The sequence below is a fragment of the Peromyscus maniculatus genome, chromosome 7 (genome assembly GCF_049852395.1).
Source record: "Peromyscus maniculatus bairdii isolate BWxNUB_F1_BW_parent chromosome 7, HU_Pman_BW_mat_3.1, whole genome shotgun sequence".
NCBI lineage: Eukaryota > Metazoa > Chordata > Mammalia > Rodentia > Cricetidae > Peromyscus > Peromyscus maniculatus.
Window position 1 is genome coordinate 72,207,873 of NC_134858.1, and position 22,291 is coordinate 72,230,163.

The following is a 22,291-nucleotide window of genomic DNA, read 5'->3' on the forward strand; positions in this document are numbered from 1 at the left end:
ACCCAGATATACCAACAAGCTATTTCTAAATCAGCCACAACTAAAAAGAGGAGTCAATCGATTGCAAAGCCAGTGTTGAGTAGAATAACCCTGGAATATCCAGCTTGAAAGATCACCCTGATGAAAAGGGCTGTTTAAAGAGCTTCCTAGACTTGGGACAGACTTCACAAAACCAGCAGGGACATGCTTCAGGGTGACTCCTTCCACCACTCTTCTGAAGATATCCTGGTGTGGAATTTCTAATACTATCAGATCCTGGGACTTCAGATTCCCAGATCATGACCTTTAATGTTGATTGTGTTTGTGGCGTGTCACATTGGCTGGGATTGGAGGAAAGCTAGAGAGACAGACAGGGGTTCAAGTGGCATTTTCCAATGGCTTCTCAAAAAATATCTGTGCTCTGCACCTGAAGGCTCCCAGCTCATCATAATACTTTCCCAACACACAAGATCACTTTCCAGGCTGGGAAAGCCAAAACTAGAGAGGTGCAAGGTGACACTGATGTCCTGTGAAATAATTGCTACAAACTCACCTCTGAACTTGAACAAGTAGTCTTCATTTGTAGAAGAAAGTGGGGACAGCTCCCCAATGGGAAATAATGAGGCAACCACACTGGCATCTTTATGTAAGTGTTTGCATAAATGTATTTGCAAATGTTTATGTAAGTGTTTAGTGGATAGACTCTGTGTTTGGACTATATACATCAAATATTACCCTTAATTCAATTTTGAAATGCAACTTTTTTTTCCTAAATTTGCTTCAGTAGTTCCAAAAAATGGAATCCAAATCTGATTCATCCTTCCTCCCATCACCTGTCAGTCATTGCTTGGCACAGAATAGGTACTGAATTTGGTCTTGATAAAAGAAAAAAAAAAAACATTGATTTATAAATGTACAGTTACCTTTGTCATTTTGTCTAAACCATAAATCAGTGTCATAATCAAGCCACATGGCTGAATTACACACAATCCAACCTGCCATATTCTTTCTCCATAGCTCTACAACTTCCTCGGAGGGTAAAAATGTTCCCCATAGGCTCACATGTTTGAAAATTGGTCCCCAGCAGGTGGCGCTGTTTAAGAAGGTGGTGGAACCTTCAGAGTGGGAGAAGCCTTACTAGAGGAAGTGGGTAATTTGTGGGGTGGGTCTTGAGATCTGATGGCCTGGTCTCACTTCTTGCTCACACTCAGCTTCCTAACTGCTAATACAATGTGACTAGCTGCTTCCTGCCCTTGCACCATGCTGTCCCTACCAGGATAGAATGTACACCCTCATACTATAGCTTGATTAAACCCTTTTCTTTAATTTCTTCTTGTCAGTTGTTTTGTTACAGTAACCAGGAAAGGAAATAACATAGATAGGAACTCAGTTCATCATCTTGGGGGCCACAGGAAGAGCCATGATCAATAGAATCAGGTAGACATTTGAAATCTGATGAGTCCCAGTATGGTTATGCAGCACCTGATGATATTATTTTGGAAGTAATCTGGGTATAACCTGGGAATGGTGTTTATAATGGACCCAGGCATCATTCTGTGGAGCCTTTCAAAGAGGCACAATGCGTCAGAGCCAAACTAAGGAGTTCAAGCCCCATAACTGACAAATGGAGAAGCACAGCCCGAGAACTAACTAAACCTGCCTGAGCTCACACAGCAGGCAGAGGGCAGAACCAGCCTGTCTTTTCATCCACTCTATGCCTAGCTCAAATTCAGTTCTTCATTTAGTGCCTCCCTGATCTCCCCAGGGAAAGGAGACCCTCCTCCTACTCACCCTCAATATCATGCCTTGTAGACTTGTTTTCAGTGCTCTGTAGTGACATCTACCTATAGGCGGGACAAGGAGAGAGGAGAATTGGGGAAACAGGAAGAAGGAGGGGGAGACACTGCAGCCACCGCCAGGACAAGCAACATGTAAAGATGCCGGTAAGCCACCAGCCACGTGGCAAGGTATAGATTTATAGAGATGGGTTAATTTAAGATATAAGAACAGTTAACAAGAAGCCTGCCACGGCCATACAGTTTATAAGTAATATAAGCGTCTGAGTGATTATTTTATACATGGATTGTGGAACTGTGGGGCTTGGTGGAACCTGGAGAGAAGCCCTCCAGCAACATCCACCCTTGCCCAGGACTGTATGAAATTGGTAACTTGTCAGGCACCGAATGACCCATAAATATCTATGAAATACGTAAGTGAACAAGTGAATGAATGAATATACAAACTCCTCACAGTGCATTCCTATGACTGTATATAGCCTTAATTTACTTATATAGAGAGAAAAATCCATCACAAACAAATCTTTTATTTCCATTCAAAATAACTAATGAAAAAAATCTTTAAGACTGAATAAAAACACTTTTTGAAAAATGAGTAGATGTTTCTAGCATGTCGGCACACTCACTCTTGAGACCCCTGATTCCTCACAAACTACTGCTCCTCTTCCTTATCTTCTTGTCCACAGCCTGCCACACAATGATAACGGTGAGTAGTAGGGCATCAAGACATCATTTAGTGAATAAAAGAGTACATGTGGTCAATGATTATAATTCATAAGACAAATTATCTATATAATAATTCAAGATGCCACCCAGAATTTAGAGGGTAGGTTTTCTGTAGAATGAGCCATTTGCTTTTTCTAGATAGAGCTGAATTCTGTGAACTAACCAGAAAGCTGACTGTGGGGTATCTGAACCCTAGGGAAAACTTGGTCTCCGTTAAGAGGTTAAGGATCTTTCCCCCTCAAACATGAGAATAAATTGGGGCTACAAAAAGGACAAACAATACACCATCTCCTGCCTGCTCAGCATCAGGGACCCTGGAGCCCAGGTACCCACTGCGCATACTGAAATGAAACCCAGCCATGGTCAAGTATGCTGGCTGAGTGACAGCTGAAGCAAAGCTACCCTCTGCTCAAAGAGATAGCACATGGCCAGCACAGCAGTGGCCTCCCCCAAACTGCCAGACTGCCCTGACCTGAATGTCCTTCAGACAGAAGGTGCTTTTCTGAAACACACAGAGGCCTACTGTAACCACCCTGTGGCAGCGATAGGTTAAGTCTATAAAAGAAAGGGTTAACATCCAGTTCTGGGCAAAGTGCACTGCCTGCATTATGTTAAAACCCCTTCTTGGAAAAGAAGAGCTCTAACTGTTGTGCAGAAAATCTCCACCCCTTCTGATCGATGTGCCTTACTGCCGGGGCATCTAGTAATTTCTGATCCTGTCACCTGTAGCCTTCACTTCAATGACAGGGCACAGCAGGCCAGGGGCAGACAGCAGCCAAGTTCCGCATGGCCAGGCATCAACATTGCCAGGAGGTGTGAGTGGCACATGGAGGGGGTGGTGCACACAGCCAAGGAGAGGTCACCAGGGTCACACTAGGACTGCTTTAAGCCATGGCCAGGTCCTCCATCATAGACTTAGAGTTCAAAGTTCTATTAGGCCATAGGTCACAGATCTCATCTCAAGGTGATTGTCACCTCTGGCCCTTTAGCATCCATCTTGGAGCAGCTACATCCATTCCACAACCAGTGGGCACTCTCAGTGATTCAATGATGGGTCCCTGCCTTTGAAGGAAGCTTACAGAGGCTGAACCCCACAGCCTCCCATTTGAATTTTCCTCTCCTCTCTGCTCCTGCTAATCTAAGGCATGTTCCAGGTCTGGAGCACATCTGAAATTAGAACCTGTGAGACTCTCCATTACTGACTGAGACTGCACCCACTTCTTAGGTCTGCTAGCCTTTTTCTTGTCCTCACTCCTCATCTTACCCCCACTCTGAGAACCAGCCCACCTCCCTATGGCTTTTTCCAGGGTTTCCCTCCTCCCACTCGCCTCTCTTAGGCCCAATCTGGAACACATAGAGTAATGAAGACAATTCCCCGCTGTCTTTTGCTGTCACATCTCGTTATGGAATAAGAGCATGTTGCTCTCAAGCCTTAAGGAACCTCTCCTCACCTTCTCCTTTCACATAAGCAATCGTTGGTTGCTTTGGGTCATTTATAATTCAATTTTGAGGCATTCCTATTGCACCAGTATCTATTCTGGAAAAAAAAATCATCTTTCAGCATATACAGAGCAAGCACTCTGTATGGTACTCTGAACTTTTTAATCTGCAGAACAACCAACAAAGCAAACCCCTTCTTTGAAGTGAGAGACAGAGGTACAAACACCTTATAAATCACCACACATCTACTGGGTATAAGCTGCACTAATAGAAGGCACCTGAAGGATAGTTGGATTGTCCTGTGACCAGACCCCACAGCTAACATCGGTAGGAGTCATACCCAGGCCATCTCAGGCAGCATCCACAAATCACAACATCTGTATCCAATGGTCCCTCTCCACTTTGAGAGTTTTCAGAGAAAGGAATCTTATATCCCCTTCTAGTAATAATGTAGAGCTATGGTTTCCAGAAAGGAAAATGTGGTATTGGTCTAGACATGGGATACCCAAGTCACACTTCTTCAAAACTATATTTTTCCAATAACATTATGTTGTGGGCTGACACATGACTCATCAAACAAGATAACTTCCTACTCAATCATAATGACTAGAGTTTGGATCTCAGCATCAACTCCACCTCCAAAGGATCTAACAACCGTCTCTGGCCTCCATGGGCATTGCACTCAGTTGTGAACACACACACAAAAAAAATTTTTTTTTAAACTTTTAATGCTGTGTTGCTTGAAATATACTGTTCTTATGCTTTGGAGTCTTAATCAAGAAATCATCACCCAGAGCAACTAAAGGCGATTCCCAGTTTCATTCCACTCTCTCTCTCCAGCTTATGCTATTGGTAAGGGTTCTATCCATTTGGAGTTAATTCCTCATGATGCATGAGATAAGGCTCCAGTGTCATCCTTCTGCATGGAGATGTCCAGTTTTCCCAATTGCTGAGGTGCCGTCAATCCTCATTTTGTGTCTCAGCACTTCCTTAAAACTCAAATTGACCATAAGTGTTGATTTCTAGGTTTTCTCTTCTGTTCAACTGGTTAGTATGTCTGATTTGCACCAATACTAAATTATTTTTGTTTGGTTTTTTTAACTTAAATTTTTTATTCATTTGGTTTTTTTACTTAAATTTTTATTCATTTTTACATACCAACCACAGATCCCCCTCTCATCCCTCCTCCCACTCCCCCTCTGCTCCCCCCTGACCCACCCCCACCCCCTCCTACAAAAGAATACCATGTTATTTTGTTTGCAACATCTTTAAAATATATCTTGCAATCTGGAGGTATAAATGTTTTGAATATTTGGGGCATTTTTTATTTCATGTAAATTTCTATTTCTATGAAAAACATCATTGAAGTTTTGGAATATTAGGGATTGTATTGAATCTATAACTCACTTTGGATAGTGTGGATACTTTTTTATTAATTTGTCCAGTCCATAAGTAGGGGATATACTTCTATTTACTTGTCTTCCTCCATTTCTTTCATCAATGTTTTGCAGTTTTTACTATCCAGCTCATTCATATCTTTGGTTGTATTAGTTTCTGAGCATTCTGTATGCTGTTCTAACTAAGGTAGTTTTATTCATTTTTTTTGTTTGTTGTCAGTACATAAAGATGCTCCCAATTCTATCTGCTGGTTGTAGCCTCCAGCTTTATTAAATGTATCAGTTCAAACTGTCCCTTTTTTGAGCTCTTTGGGGATCTCTGTATATAAGATCCTGCACTCACAGCAGAGATTTCACTTCTCCACCTCTTGTATAGATCTCTCTTATTTTCTTTCTTGTCTAATTGTTGGGGCTTGTTGATATCACAGAAATAGAGTGGAAAGGAAGAGGCTTAGGAGCAGAACAATGGACAGCAAAGAGAACATGTCAATCAGAGGTGAAGTTTCAGTTAGGTCAGAAGAAAATATTTTAGTAACCCATTGTGTGGCACAGGAATAACAGTTAATGAGGCTGTGTTTTAAATTCTAAATTTGCTAAAGAATAAATGTATTTGTTTTCATCCTGGGATTGAAGCTTAATTCTTGTGCATGCTAAGTAAGTACTGTCCTACTGAGCTGTATCTCCAGCCCAAAAATATATTTATTCTTATAATGTTGTTACCACAAAAAGTATCTAGTTATTGTGGATGATAGATATATTATTCCAGTAGTTTTTTCTATGATGAATTTGTATATCAAAATATCATATGTATCAGATAAGTAGACATAATTACCTTCCAAATAAACACAATAATAAATTTTAAAAACCACTTCAAATCCATGGACCATGAAGAATAATGTTGTAAGTTAGCTGGATGGACAAAACCCCTGACATTGCTAAGTTCTTGCTCTGGCTTCTTTTTCTAGAGTAGTAATTATTCTATTTCCCTGGCTTGACTGACACTTTATACTATAGTCCCTCAAACTTGTTGTTCAGTGGTGCTGATGGAGACATTGCAGTCCTCTGTGGCAGCATGGATATACAAGCTGATGGTGAACCATTCTTCAGAGAGAGTGTGGGCCAATAGCACGGGCCTCCATGGGGGTGTGACAGGTGGCCAAGCTGGCCAGTCCATTGACCTGCAGGCATGTGAGAGCTAGGTTTCAAGAGAAAACAAGAGTGAACAGTACGCCCAGATGTTCTACCAGGAACAAAGGTTGGATCTAGGCATGCTTTACCAAGGTTAAGTCAACACTGAACACAATTTGTTCCCTGGGCACTTTTATGATGATGAGTCACATCCAAGCATTTCATGAATACAACATCTGAAAGTGGCCAAAAGTCTAAGGTACCATCCTCTTCACCAGAAAGCAAATATCAATGTTTTCCATGAATTAGAGTCCAAATGCAAACTCAAGAGAAAGAACTTGAATTAATGTTACCCAGCATTGACCTGTCTCCCACAATATGTTAAGCAAAGGGCATGGTCTCTGAGCAGCTTCCAGTCCACTAATTCAAAATCAAGTGTTACACAGTTAGTGTCCCATACAGGAGCTGGTGCTGCCCCTTCAACATTGCATTTAATTCCCCAATGCCAGAAAAAGAAAGAAGTTCATAACTGGGCAGAGGCTGTCAGAACACAGAAAAACTTGATTTGACCAATGGAGTTCTACTGCCCTTGTTTGGGATAGAAAATGTCCTGAGGGTTGGGGTATACAGTAAATAGAAAATGCAGCAGATTCACATAGTTGGAAGAGTATGTTAGACTTAGGGTTGGTCTGTATCACAACATGCTATTCCCTCGTGCCCAGAAGGAAAGAGAAAACTTAGAGAAGCCCTGGCATTAACCACCTAGATCCAGACTTGGTGCTCATCTAGATTTGGTTTGGTTTAATCTGATCTGATTTGTCTGCTTTGAAATGGTCTGGATTGGTTTGATTTGGTTTAGTTTAGTTGATTTGGTTGTGCTGATTCAGCTCAGTTTGGTTTGATCAGGTCTGGTTTGGTTTGATTGATCTGGTTTTTGCCTTCAGGGAAGTTGTTCCCTTGAAAATGGGTCCACAAAAGAACACAAGTAGACTGAATTTTCTTTTCTGGCAATGATGGCTTTATAAACGAAGTCAGCATGTGAACAATCTTCAATGGTTGGAGCTTCCCTTAAGGTTCAGGGAACAATCGTTGAAGCTTCCAGTATCTGGGCTAGCTGAGTTAGGCAGACTCTAGTCCATCATGGGGCTCTAGGGTGTTGCAATGAGCAGGGTCTTAATTAGCCAACCTGTTCCAATACTAAATTCAATGCTGCAACTCAAGCCTGACACTTGACCATTTTAGGATATAATCATTGTGAAATCCAAGTGAGCTATCTTCAGAAGACCACATCCCCAAATATGAAGTAATTTGATTACTCTTTGATTTTCTAGTCAGTTTAACTACCTAGAACTGCTCCAATGATTAATCCATGTGCTAGGAAAGCAAGAGGTGGTACTATCCAGGGGAAGGAAAGGAATCAGGCAGAGCAGGGAGACAGGGGACAAGGGAAGGACAGTGGGAGAGGACAATGATTGCTAACAGAACACAGTGAAATCTCTGTAAGAAAACACCATGATGAAACCCATTGCTGTATGCTAACCTAAGAAATTTATTAAAAGAAACTGTACCAAAAGTTCCTAAACATATATGGGTCATAGGAATAATTTCCACCCAATACAACAGGAGTTTGGGTAGATTTTTATGAAGAAAATAATGCGCTGCCTTTTTATTGTTTTATTATTCTGAACACATGCAAACCTGGAAACACAAGAATAATAAAACTGAGTGTATGCCATCCTTCTCCAACCACAAGCTCCCTTCATACCGAACTCTGGCCCCAGGATTTGCTTCTGGCCAGCTTCTCTGACACTGGGAATTTCTCACTTTCAGTTGCTGTGTCTGAGTCCCTCCAAGTGGGAGAAACTAGCAAAACAAGAGAGTTGTGCCCTGTGTGGAAAGGAGCAAAAAGAGAGGAAGCAATGAGTGGAGGGTCCACAGAGCAGAGCAATCGCCATCTCTCTCGGTATGAACCTAGCCTTGGAAATGCCCTCCTGTGCTCGTAGGAAGGTGGGAAGAAGAGCTGGGAGCACAGGGATGAACTCAATCTGGGATGGAGCTAGCAGACATCAGAGGGCCTGTGAGTCTTTGTTAGGGAGAGAAGAAGGGAAATCCCGACCCCGTCAGAGGAAATAGATTAAAATAAAATTCCCTCCCAAAGATGTGAGGCTAGTTTAGGACTGTCCATTTTGTTCTTTTTTTATTCATCTTTAACACCCAACTCACCAAATTTCTCTGCATTCAAGGAGGGACTGAAAGCTGAGAGGGACCAGTTCTTAGGTGCTTTTTCAGAAAAGAGACCACCCCCCCAGCAGCTGTCAACTGCCATTAGCTCTCCAGCTCAGGGTAGGGCATCTGGACCCAGTGGCTGAACCCACACACATGTTCGTGTGGGTAGAGATAAGTGGACTTGGTGAGTTATTTTTTTAAGACATTAAGTTGGGAGGGAGATGGGAGGTATATGGGGGAGTTAGAAAGGGGAGTGGTGAATGAATGTGGCCAAAACAGAATGTATATATGTAAGAAATTTTCAAAAATAATATTAATAAAAATAAATTTTAAAATTCATAAAGAGAAAATAGACTAAATAGTCTAAAAGGATTCTCAATAAGCATATTATCTGCAAAGAGAAAGAGAGAGAGGAGAGAAAGGAAGGAGAAGTACTTTTTAATCTTAAAAACTGAAAATATTTTCAGAAATTAACTGTAGTGTGATTTTTTATGGCCAACTAAGGATGAGAAGCTCCCAGTTGGCATTCCTATTACTTGGTGGGTTGATCTGTTTATTTTCACCTCATAAGGTAGTTCAAATGATTCTGCATGCCCACCTATTTCCTCAGTTCCTTAACTTTCTACCTGTAAGGTCATCTGCTTCTCAACCATAAATCCTCCTATCTGGGGCCTTTCAGATCCATAAGCATTTTTGAAGCAACTCCTGTATTGCTTATGTAAGTCAATAAACTAATCAATCACTAGTGCTGTGTGCAAAAGCACATGAGTGGGAGGGGCAGGGAAGGTCCTGGAGAGAAGAAAGCATGCTCCTGGACCATGAAGAGCTCAGTGTACTGTGAGAAACAGACTAACACACCAAACTACAGTCCAAGGGGAAGAAGCAAGAAAGTATGCATGGCATATGAGGAGCGCTACTTGTATGAGAGTAACATTGGAAGAAGGTTCTACAAGTTTTGATTAATAATGAAAGACCCATTAAACTGCACCTTGAAAAATACAGTTTGCCATGCTAAAATTGAGGAGCAGAAAAAGGGGATATTGCAGTCAAATTTGTGGCCCATAGAAACATTCCTAAAATACAATTCAACAATTCTTTGTGATAAAAAAAAGAAATCCTTAATAAGTTAAATACAGAAAGATGGTAAGTAAGCATAATGAAATTTATATAAGCAGCACATGGTACACATTGGAGTGAATGAGGGAATGTCAAAAGCATTTTCTCTAAGACTGGGTCTATTTTCAATGTTTCTAGTCAACATTGTTCTAATTTGCTCTCTGTTGTTGTGATAAACACCCTGAGAAAAACCTACTTGGGGAGGAGTTTGTTACATTTTCCAGGTTACAGTCCATCATTGAGGGAAGTAGTTACAGGAGCTCAAACAGGAAGCTGTAAGCAGGCACTGAAGCAGAGACCACGGGGGAACACTGCTTACTGGCTTGCTCCCTCTGCCTTGCTCAGCTACCTTAATTATACAACCCAGGTCCACCTGCCTGGGGATGGTACCACCCACAGTGTACCCTCCTACATCATTTATCAATGAAGAAAATGCACCCCAAAGATATGCCCCTACTCCAATCTGATTAAGACAATTGAGAGAGTTCCAGTTGAAACTCTCTCAATTAACTCTTGGATGTGTCAAGTTGACAGCTGAACTAGGGGAAACATCATTCTGGAAAATCTAGCCAGGAAAAAGAAAGAAAATGTCCACAACAGGAAAGGAGAAAGGTAAACTTCTCCCATTTTTAAATATAATTTAGTAGATAGAAAAATCTAGAGACTCCACCAAAGACAATAGAACTAAGAAAGAAATTTAGTAAAGTGCCAGGATGAAAAGACAGCATCCAAAAATGTCCTGAAGAGATGGCTCAATGTGTAGTGCTCTTTTAGAGGACCTGAGCTCAATTCTGAGCACCATCCAGTGTCTCACCTGCAACTCCAGCTCCAAGAGATCTGATGCCCTCTTCTGGCCTCTCTAGGCACTACACTCTCCTACACATACACATACTCCAAAAAAAAAAAAAAAACATAAATCTTTATAAATTGGAAATCAGCAATCTTTCTATACCTCAAAAATGATCCTGCTGAGAAAGAAATCCCAACAGTAATCCCAGCTGCAATGGTTACAACCAAACAGTAACAAAGCACAATGCCTAGGAAAACAGTCAAGTGAACCTTTTCTTCCTGATTAAGGAAACTGGAGGAAATACGTTAAAAATAGGAAGGCTTCCAGTTTTGCTTTAAAAAATAACGTTAAAATGTTCATGTCACTAAAAAAAAACTTTTTTTGCAATCCCACTAAAGGGGAATGGGACATGACACTGTTCACAGAACTAAAAAATTCTAAAATTCACATGGGAACATAAAAGATCCTAATAGCCAAAGCAATCTTGAGCAAAAATAAATAAATAAATAAATAAATAAATAAATAAATAAATAAATAAATAAATAAATAAATAAATAAATAAATAAATAACAAAGCTGGAGGTATCACAGTATCTGATGTTAAGTATACTACAGAGCTATAATAACCAAATCAGCATGGTGCTAGCACAACCCAGACACTGAAACCAATGAACACCATGGCGATCACAAAACAAACCCATGCATGTTCAGATAACTAACCATTAACAGAGGCACCAAAGACCTAAATGGAGAAAGAACCTCAGGACCAAGAATACCTTTCAGGACTAGTGTTCCTCAGAATATGCTTTGGATGATGGCGATTTTAACCTATAATTTCAGGTTACTGGGAATAGAAATGGACAAAATCTGTGAATCTTAGGATTAAAAATAGAGTAGAAAGATCCCCCACCCCCCAAAAAAGTACCCTATAGAAGTAAGGTTGAACTGTTTAAAAACAGATGTGACTCCTGACACATAAGTAATGGCACTGGTCTAAGAAGGGCCAATACCCTCCAGATGTCCACAGACTTACTAAACTCCGTATTCATGTATAGCTCTGCATTTCAGTCCTGTTTGAAACAAAGATGAGAAACAACCCAGGGGGCTTTAGGGCACTTGATAAACTGTGGTAGATTTTCATAATGGATTCTATGAAAGTCTTAAGGTCATTTAGAACACAGGTCAATTCCAAGCACACAAATTACACAAAGATCAGATATGTCTTGGTGGGTCAGTATCTGTTTTGCTGTGGGTTTTTTATTTCAATGCTCTAGCACAGATCATAAAATTTTATATGTGTTACCTAAGTATTTGAGTAATAAAAAGTAAATATAATGATTGAATAAATGATACAACTCAAACCATGGCCCCTTACCAATGTACTTCTTCCTAAACTTTCTTCTCTCAGGACCCTAGTAATTGATTGGCCAGACACTTATTAAGTGTGTTATATGGTACACACTATTCTAGATACACAAGGGCAAATCAGAAACATACCCTACTTCTTGAGATACCATCTCTTATAAAAAAGATATTTAAGAAAACTTAAAGCTAGGGAGAACTACTAATTGAATACCACCTATCTTAGTTAGGGTTTCTATTGCTGTGGCAAAACACCATGACTAAAGAGCAAGCTGGGGAGGAAAGGATTTATTTAACTCACAACTCCAGATCATAGTCCATCATTGAAGGAAGTCAGAACAGTGTGGGAGACCAGCTCCCACCTTTTCAAGGGTTCTTATGAGGAGGAGAGAGGGATAAGAAAATATTAGATAGAAAATAGCGAAGAGGAGAAAGACAGAAACACAGGATAGCTTCAAGAGGACCTGGGTTAATACCCAACAACCTTTTCCATTTATTTGAAAGGGCTTTTTATAACAATGCCAAAGGGCAGAGCAAAAGACTTCCCCCTTGCAAGATCAAAGCATATCGCACAGTCAAGTATAGACCCTTCCAAACACCAGTAACCACACCCATGGTCAAATCATCCCATGATGCAGCCCTGCTGGGTAAATCAAGCTCAGATTCTCTGACCCTGAGTAAGTTCTCACTAGATAGCCTCTTTGGGCCCCCATAGAACAGGAACTCAAGTAGGTCTGGAATCTGGAGGCAGGAGCTGATGCAGAAGCCGTGGAAGAGAGCTGCTTACTAGCTTGCTTCCCCTGGCTTGCTCAGCCTGCTCTCTGAAAGAACTCAAGGCCACCAGTCCAGGGATGGCATCACCCACCATAGGCTAGGCTCTTCTTCATTGATCATTAATTGAGAAAATACCTTATAGCTGCATCTCGTGGAGGCATTTCTTCAACTGAGGCTTCTTCCTCTCTGATGACTCTATTTTGTGTCAAGTTGACACACAAAACCAGCCAGTACAACTGACCCCTTGCCAACTTGACATACAAACACATTATTATTAAACTACAACCCTTCCTTTCTTATTCATTTCCAAGATCTCAGTTTATAATCATTAATAATTTAAAAGTCCCACAGTTTTGCAAATTCAAACAAATTAAAATTTCAGTCTCTTTAAAATATTTAATCTCTCTCAAAAATTCAAGTCTTTCATCTGTAGGTTCCTTTAAAAATCAAAATAAATTAAATATCTCTTCAAGAGGGAATAACCAGGGCACCATCACAATCTGAACCAAGCAAAACCAAACTCCAACAGTATAAATAACTCGATATCCAATTATCTGGGATCCACTCACAACCTTCTAGGCTCCTCCAAAGGCCAAGTTGGGTCACTTCTCCAGCTCTGCCCTCTGCAGCATACACAGCTTGCCTTCTAGCCTCCAGCTGGCTCCACTCCACTGCTGCTGCTGTTCTTGGTGGTCTTCCCATGGTACTGGCATCTCCAAACCACTGGAGTCTTCTGCTGCAACTGAACTGCACATTCACCAGTAGCCTCTCATAGGCTCTCTTCATGGCGCCAACCCTCAACTTCTTTGCATGATACCTTCAGTTCTGGGCCTTCAACTGCTACTGAGGCTGCACCTTCAACAATGGCCTCTCACAGTGCTAAGCCTCAGCTGCTCTCCATGACCCCTTCATGCCTTCAAAACCAATACTGCCTGGGTAATGCTTACACATTACTAAGTCCTGCTGCCAACACAAGGTACAACCATGGCTGCAACACAACTTGTCAGTGCTCTCAGAAAACATTTCCCAGAAGATTTCACCTCAGTGATGCTGGTCTCTTCTTCATCACCACTAATTTTTTAGTTCCAGGTGACCAGCGCCAAGTATCCCAGCAAAGCAAAGTCGTGCTTTAACAGTTTTTATATATTGTTAATAACAGCTGATTCTTCAACCCCAGCTAACCAGAACCACAGAATCTTAATTCAGATTAATAAATGGCCCCAATAGGGTCTTAAAACTTCCCTCTGAAACTTCCCAAACTAGGCCTCCATCCTCTGCACTGCTTTCAACATTCTTATCTTCCAAGCTACCACAGAATGTCCCACAGAGCTCATAATGTACTTCTAGCACTAAGTTCCAAAGTCCTTCCACAGCCTTCCCAGAAACATGGTCAGGTCTGTTAGAGCAATATCCCACTATGCCAGTACCAAGTTTTCTTAGTTAGGGTTTCTATTGCTGCAGCAAAACACCATGACCAAAAAGCAAGTTAGGGAGGAAAGGGTTTATTTAGCTTACACTTCCAGATCATAGTCCATCATTGGAGGAAGTCAGAGCAAGAACTCAAGCAGGGCAGGAACCTGGAGGCAAGAGCTGGTGCAGAGGTCATGGAGGGGAGCTGCTTACTGGCTTGCTTCCCCTAGCTTGCTCAGCCTGCTTTCTTATAGAACTCAGAACCACCAGTCTAGGGATGGCACCGCCCACCATGGGCTCATTGATCACTAGTTGAGAAAATGCCTTACAGCTGAATCTCATGGAGGCATTTCCTCAACTGAGACTCCTCTCCCTCTGCTGACTCTAGCTTGTATGAAGATGACACCTAAAACCAGCCCATACACCACCTTTGGATACTATGACAGCTAGTCCTTAGGAAGGAGGTTTCTAGGTCTGTTCCACATTGGTTCCTCCAAGTCCTGTGTCCAAAGTGTGTTGTCATAAACCACAACAATGACCGGTGTGGCCAAATACATACAAGAGTGCCACAGTGGCACTCATCTCTTGGAGGTAACCAACAGCCAGTATAGTTGGACTTAAAGTCTGTTCAGTAGGAGGGAATTCATGCCAACTACCTATGCTGGTGAGCTCATAGACCCTGAGGAGAGCCTACTCTTGCTGTTTTCCTGAACCCATATAATTCCCAATTGCAGTCTAAATATCCATGGGTCTTTCTGCAACAAAGACCATAACAAAAATCCACAACCGGTCAAAATGCAGAGAACTGACTTCAGGAAACTGAACTCCAATTGATGGGTCTACAACACAAGCTCTATACCTAAGACTGGAAATACCGCAGAAGAGAGGGAAGGAGGATTGTAAGAGACGGAGGACCAGGGGGTCTGCCTCAAGGCAATGTCTTCTATATATGGCAGGGAGCTGCACCCATGAAATCTCAGCAATATGCCTTTCTAAATGAGACCAGTCGGGGGAAATGGGCACCTCAGGAAGCAAACATTTTGTCCAGACCCAACCTAGCCAAACCTGGGTATTACAAAGTCATGCTTGCCAAACTTGACCCCATGGCAAGAAAAGAATGGGGATTATGTTTCCACCATGCCAGCCAAACAGAAGCATGAAATAAAAATTAGATTTAGTTACAGGGGGGAAAAAACTGCTTTCTGACCATCTGTATTACAAGCCATTATAAAAGCTGGCCAAAGCTAGTTCCCTGCACCTTAGGATTCCTGCAGTAACCATGCCTGCTCACACAGAGAATTCTCTGGCTTCACACCAGTTCCAGACACTTCCCAGTGGAGGGTCTCCAATATTGCCTGGATGCCAGCTGGCCTGCTTTCATGAGTGGAGGTCTCTTTCCTTGGAACAACCAAGACACTAAGAGTTGAAACCCAGAATCACTCACTCTCCAAGAATGTGGTCATTAGAGCTCCATCATCTGTCACCTTTAGGTGGTAATTAGAAAAGGGAAGTCAATAACAGTAGTACACAACACTACTTTACTAAGATTTAAACAAGTTGTAATATTGTTGAACACCTATTGATGAGTCCAAATGTGCTGCAGGCCATTGAGCACAGGGATTGGGGGCGGGGGTGTTGATGGGAGGCTTTTCATTATTAATTTGATGGCATGAGGTTTATAGACAACACAGCATACATAGCATTTGTCACATGAGCCCAGCCGCCCATTGCCAGCAGATCAAATTAGCATCTTGTGGGATGATGCCCAAGGAAGGGAGAATATGTCTGAAGTTGGTAGCTGGGATTGTAGCCCCACAAAAAAAAATAGTTGAGCCAGGTAATTCTTTAAGATTCTTTATCAATCTAGATATAAAATAAAGAACAATCAGACCACAACCCATAGAACCATAGAGGCTATATATATAGCATGGAGGTCCCTAGGACGACTGTGGCATATAATAAATTTCAGTTTTACTCAATTATTGAAAAAAAATAGCCAAATGAATGGAAACACATGAACTATGAACCAAAGGCTGAGGGGCTCCCAGCTGGATCAGGCCCTCTGAATAGGTGAGACAGTTGATTGGCTTGATCAGTTTGGGGGGCATCTAGGCAGTGGGACCAAGTCCTGTGCTCATGAGTTGGCTGTCTGAAACCTGGAGCTTATGCAGGGACACTTGGCTTAGTCTGGGAGGAAGGGACTGGACCTCCCTGGACTGAATCTACCAAGTTGATCACAGTCCTCGGGGGAGGACTTGTCCTGGAGGAGGTGGGAATGGAGGGTGGGCTGGGGGTAAGGGGAGGACGTGGGAGGGGGGAGAATAGGGGAACCCATGGCTGATATGTAGAACTGAATGATATTGTAAAATAAAAAATATATATCAAAAAAAAAGATTCTTTATCAAGTATGGGAAATAAAGGAAAAGGCATCTGGGGTACTTAGAAAGCAAGCCTCTGGTTTATCAAACTCTGCAAGAAGTCTGTGCACAGCTGGACAGTGGTGGCACACACCTTTAATCCCAGCACTTGGGAGGCAGAGCCAGGCAGATCTCTATGAGTTCGTGGCCAGCCTGGTCTACAGAGTGAGATCCAGGACAGGCACCAAAACTACACAGAGAAACTCTGTCTTGAAAAAAAATACAAAAGAAGTCTGTGCACTGAGGTGCACACCAGGTATCACTCAACTTCTGGCCCAGAGTGTTTGCCTCTACAAGATGCCAGTTCCTCTAGTTGACTTTCAAACTCAATATTTTAATGTTCAGTTTTGTATTTTCTCCCCCAGTATCACTATCTAATTAGTATCTACAGGACAAGAGATATGGCTTAGGGGCTGAGAGTATTTGCTGCTCCTCCAGAGGACCTAAGTACAGGTTCTAGTACTCATATCAGGCAACTCACAACCACCTATAACTCCAGGTCCAGAGGATCAGATGCCCTCTTCTGGAGTCTTCTGATACCTGCACTCACATGTGTATCACATACACACACACACAGAGAGAGAGACAGAGAGAGAGAGAGAGAGAGAGAGAGAGACAGAGAGAGACAGAGAGAGACAGAGAGAGACAGAGAGACAGAGAGACAGAGAGAGAGAGACAGAGACAGAGACAGACAGAGAGACAGAGACAGACAGAGACAGACAGAGACAGAGACAGAGACAGAGAAAGAGAGATTTAAACATAAAATAAAACATAATTGCCATCTATATGCTAGAACATTCTACTATCTCCATCCCCAAACTCTCTCCTGAACTCTAGACTTATAACTACCCAGGGCTAGGGAGATGATTCTGTTAGTGATTTTTCTGTGCAAGCGTTGTGTTCTGAGTTCAGATGATCACCACCCCATATAAAAGTCAGACATGGTAGGATGGACTTGTCATCTTAAAGCTGAAAAGACGGAGCTAGAATCCCTGGAGCTGGCTGACAGCTAATCTTGTCTAATTACTGAGCTCCAGGTTCAGTGAGATGCCCTTCCCCCACCCCCAAAAAAAGTAAAAAAGTGATTGAGGAAGACGCTCAACATCAAACTCTGGAACCCATACTCAAACACATACACATGCATATACTGCATAGTAAATTAATTAGTTAATGAATAAATAAGTAGGTACATAAAACTATACTCTTGCCTAAGTCACTTGGGTGGCATCTTACACTGTACAAATACAAACACACACTTTTATTTCTCCCCTGCTCCTATTTGTCCCCACCTTTTCTCACCCTTGACCACTCTTCACTTCACAGTAAACAGCCAGTACACAGTAGGGTTCTGTGTCTGTCTTTGTCTTTGCATGTTCTGACTCCCAGCCTTTAGCGGGGTTTGCTGGTTTTACAACTGCCCAATGTCCACAGTCAGCTCTCGTCTTTGCAACCTATTCAAATTCTTCTCTCCACATTACTGGCCCCTCTCCTACCCTGGCTCACCCACCCCTGGGATGTGCCCCCCCCAACAGTCCTCCTTTGCTCCTCCATGTACATGGCTATTGTTTGCTCTTCATCCCTTCCTGCCTCCACTGAGTCCTTTCTTATCAGGAACTCCTTCCCTGGTCACTTTTTGCCAAAATCATTCGTATTCCTTTTCTATGTGTATTAAACAACAGACAACTGAAAAGTTAGAGGCATAAAACAGCATGCATTTGAGGTCATTGGTTTTTATTTTTCAGTCATAGAGAACAGTGGAATCATATCATTTGCAGGAAAATGGATGAGATTGGAGCCAATCATCTTAAGTGAATTAAGCCAGTCTCAGGAAGATAAATATAATGGATTTTTTTTCTCATTTGTGGTTCCAAGATTTTTTATAGTCACATAAATTCATGCATGTATGTATGTATGTATGTATATATGTATGTGTGTGTGTATATATGTTAAATAAAATTAGCAGTAAATTTGTCTAGGGAAAGAAAGGTGACTAAATAAGATGGGGAATGAAAAATGAGAATAGGAGGAATATGCTCAATTATAATATATACCTATACAAAAATGTTTTAAGTAATAATTGCAGCATTCCTGTTGAAACCTTTTTATTAATGTCCTTTGCCTCCTGGAACATAAGATTTATTTATTAATTTATTTCCCCAAAGTAAAATGGAAGACGACTTAGAACAATGACTTTGCATTGCTTATTGTTATGTCCTGAACAACTGGAGCCGTACCTAAGTGACAGACATATAATCCAAGCTCAAGCCATATTAAATATGTGTTGAATAAATGAATGAATGAATTTAAGCATGAATCCCTTCACATCACAAAGAGTTCAGTATCTTCTCTCATGGGGTTTACGATCTCAGTCATACGACAGTCAGCTTCAGTAAATATTTATTGAGTGCTACCTCTTCGCCTGTCACTTGAACACACGGTGATTAATCCTCACAATAAGACTTTCTAAATCACACAATCTCATCTGAGCCTGGCTGGTAGGAAATTGGATTTCTGGCATACTTTAGGGAATCCTATATTCACGTAGTAGGGAGTAAGTATTGCTCTCGTCAACTCGTCCTGTTTCATGATTAAACCCCTCGGCTTTAGATGAGCCCATGGCCACATGGTTATACCCATGTGCATATACACACATGCACACACACACATGCATGCACGGGCCCAGTCTACTTTCCCTTGAATATCTGTGTAGCCATAGGACTAAGTTCAAAGCCAATGGAAGAAACAATGAACGTAACTTGATCACCTGCCCTTGACTTGTCTCTTTCCCGTTGTAGCACTAGAATACAGACATGGAAGGGAGCCAGACTAACTTGAGGACAGGGCCACCAACTCAGGGTTGGCCAGTCTTCAAATAGCCCATGGGTAGAATTCATGGATCCTAGAAACTTGGGCGGGAAAAGTTGTAATTTTCCATAATCTAAGTTCAGAATTTTCTTTACTCAAGTGCTGATAAACAAAAGCCACAAAATAATCAGTGTCTGCAATGAATAGCATCATTAGAAATCAGACATTTTCTTATAATTTTTTGAGGGGGTAGTACTTCTAATGCATCCTAGGGTCTTATGTCTGCTAAGCAAGTACTCTACCACTGAGATACATCTCCCTCTCCTGCTTAAAAAAATCATAGATACTTTTGTGTCATGTTATAAGTACATAGAGTCATGAAAATGCTGATGCTCATCACTATGCTGAATCTGAAGGATTGAACATACCAGCACTCCTTATTAATAATCAATAAGAAATCATATATATTATCACATCACAAGTTTGTCTTTTAAGATTGTGGTCACTCTAGTGTCTTGTGGACCACCAATAGCCAAACTATGTTTTAGTGAATACAAATTGAATCTATATACATTTCATTATTTTTATCATTTATTATTTCTCTAATATCTATGGTGTTTACTACTTCTTATGAATTTTCAATTTTTGTTTTGTTTTCTATTTTCTGGCTTAAAATTAAATTAATATTTTACTCTCCAAAAACAAAAAAACAAAAAAGATTGTGGTCACTGCATTATATTATCATTTTCCATGAGGGTTTTTTTTTAATTCATGTAAAACCATTTACATGAACAGAGTGCATACATCCCTCCAGATTGCCCAATAGGGCTATGATATAAGATTCAAAGGTCCTACTCTAACAAATGGTGAGGTATCAATAAAGAAGAACTATGGATCCCTAAATGGTTTAGAGATGCTTATCAAATGTGAATTGCTATGGATATCTGTATGATATGAGTGCGTTGCTCTGATTGGTTAATAAATAAAGTGCTGATTGGCCAGTAGCCAGGCAGGAAGTGTAGGTGGGACAAAAAGAGAGGAGAATTCTGGGAACAGGAAGGCTGAGTCAGGAGTTGACAGCCAGACACAGAGGAAGCAAGATGTAAAAGTACTGGTAAGCCACAAGCCATGTGGCAACTTATAGATCAGTAGAAATCAGTTAATTCAAAATATAAGAACTGAATAGCAAGAAGCTTGAGCCATTAGGCAAAACAGTTTAAATAATATAAGTGTCTATGTGTTTATTTGGGTCTGAGTGGCTGCAGGACTGGGCAGGACCGAAGAAAACTCCAGCTACAATGAATAGTTTTCAGATGCTTTGAACAAGAAAAAAAAAGATAAGAGTTTATTAATTAACACGAACCTCTATATCCTGAAATCTCTGTGTCACAACATCTGACCCTAAGCTTTGGCTGCAATGTCCTCTCTGAGTGCTGTGGTACTAAGGTAAGCAACACATTCAAGAAAGGTCTCTGAAGGCTTTATAGCTGAGCGCTCATTGTCCAAGTCTGTATGGTTCCCAGAAGAGCTATGGTCCCCAGGCAATAGCTCCCAAGGTTTGGCTAACTCATTGCCAGCCTCATCTATCAGGAGTCCAGGAAACTGCACTGAAACAGAGCAAAGCAAAGTTCCCAACCATTCAAAACATACAAAACTCCATTTTCTTGTCTAAGAAGGAATCCTCTAAAAAGATTCCATACTATTTAGCTTTATCTGCTTCTACCACACAATTTCAGCCAATTCCCTCGACACCCCCTCCTTCCCCTGGAATGACAAAAAATTAATTCCCTGCAGTGATCGGAGGCCTTTGAAAATGGAATCAGCTGACAGTTATCTCCAAACTTCACTTTTTGTCGTCTTCACAACTTTTTTTTTTGGTTTTTTCGAGACAGGGTTTCTCTGCATAGCTTTGCGCCTTTCCTGGAGCTCACTTGGTAGCCCAGGCTGGCCTCGAACTCACAGAGATCCACCTGGCTCTGCCTCCCGAGTGCTGGGATTAAAGGCGTGTGCCACCACTGCCCGGCTTTCACAACTTTTTATACAAGTTCCACAGGCAGAGAACACAAAATTCAGATTTCCTTCTGGCTTGGAGAGGGAAGAAAGAGTCCTCTTGTGGTGAGAGAAAAGGGAATCTCTAATGGAAGGATGTGGTGGAGCTGCAGCAATCCTAGTTCTCCATCTTCTGAGCCCACGTGGAGAAATGCTAAGGGTGGGGAGAGAAAGGAGAGTGGAGATGGAAGAGCATGGCTAGAGATGGAATGAAAACGGAGATTATCGGCTACATACAGAAGAACCATGGGAAAGGGGAAGCCAGAGCCAGCACAGCACTGAAACTTGAGAGACCAAACAAATGAGGATGTCTCTGGGCAGAAGACAATGGCTTTAAAACAAGTTAGATTTGAGATCGGATAGAAGAGCTGGCAGGAAACTCCCAAGAGGTGTGGAATATTTATAGAGGTCAAGAGAATGAGGAAAGTCAGTGAGGTAGACAAATAAAAAGGAAAAAGGCAGAAGACCACCTGAGGTGCCCTAGAAATACTCCTGTTGAGAGAACAGAGTGGAGACGATGAAGAAATGAAGAATGAATTTCACAAACCTCACTGTCACTCAGAGCATGGGAGGAAAGAGCTTTAGCCAAATGAACAGTGAAACAAAAGATCAAAACCAAGTGAAGTCCAATGGGTTTTATGATTAAGAAAAAAAACAAAAATAAATATATAGATGGTTAGTAAATAGCTTACTAATAATACATGCCCATGTAAATAAGATACCCTAAGGTACAGATGTCTTCAAGAAAACTGACTGAATGGGTTCTTCTCAGGGCTACAAGGGATTCATAATCATCCCTTAACATTATTTTTTCACAATTTATAGAAATTCTACTACAAAATGTATATATCTACTTTCTATGTATAGGCACAAAATG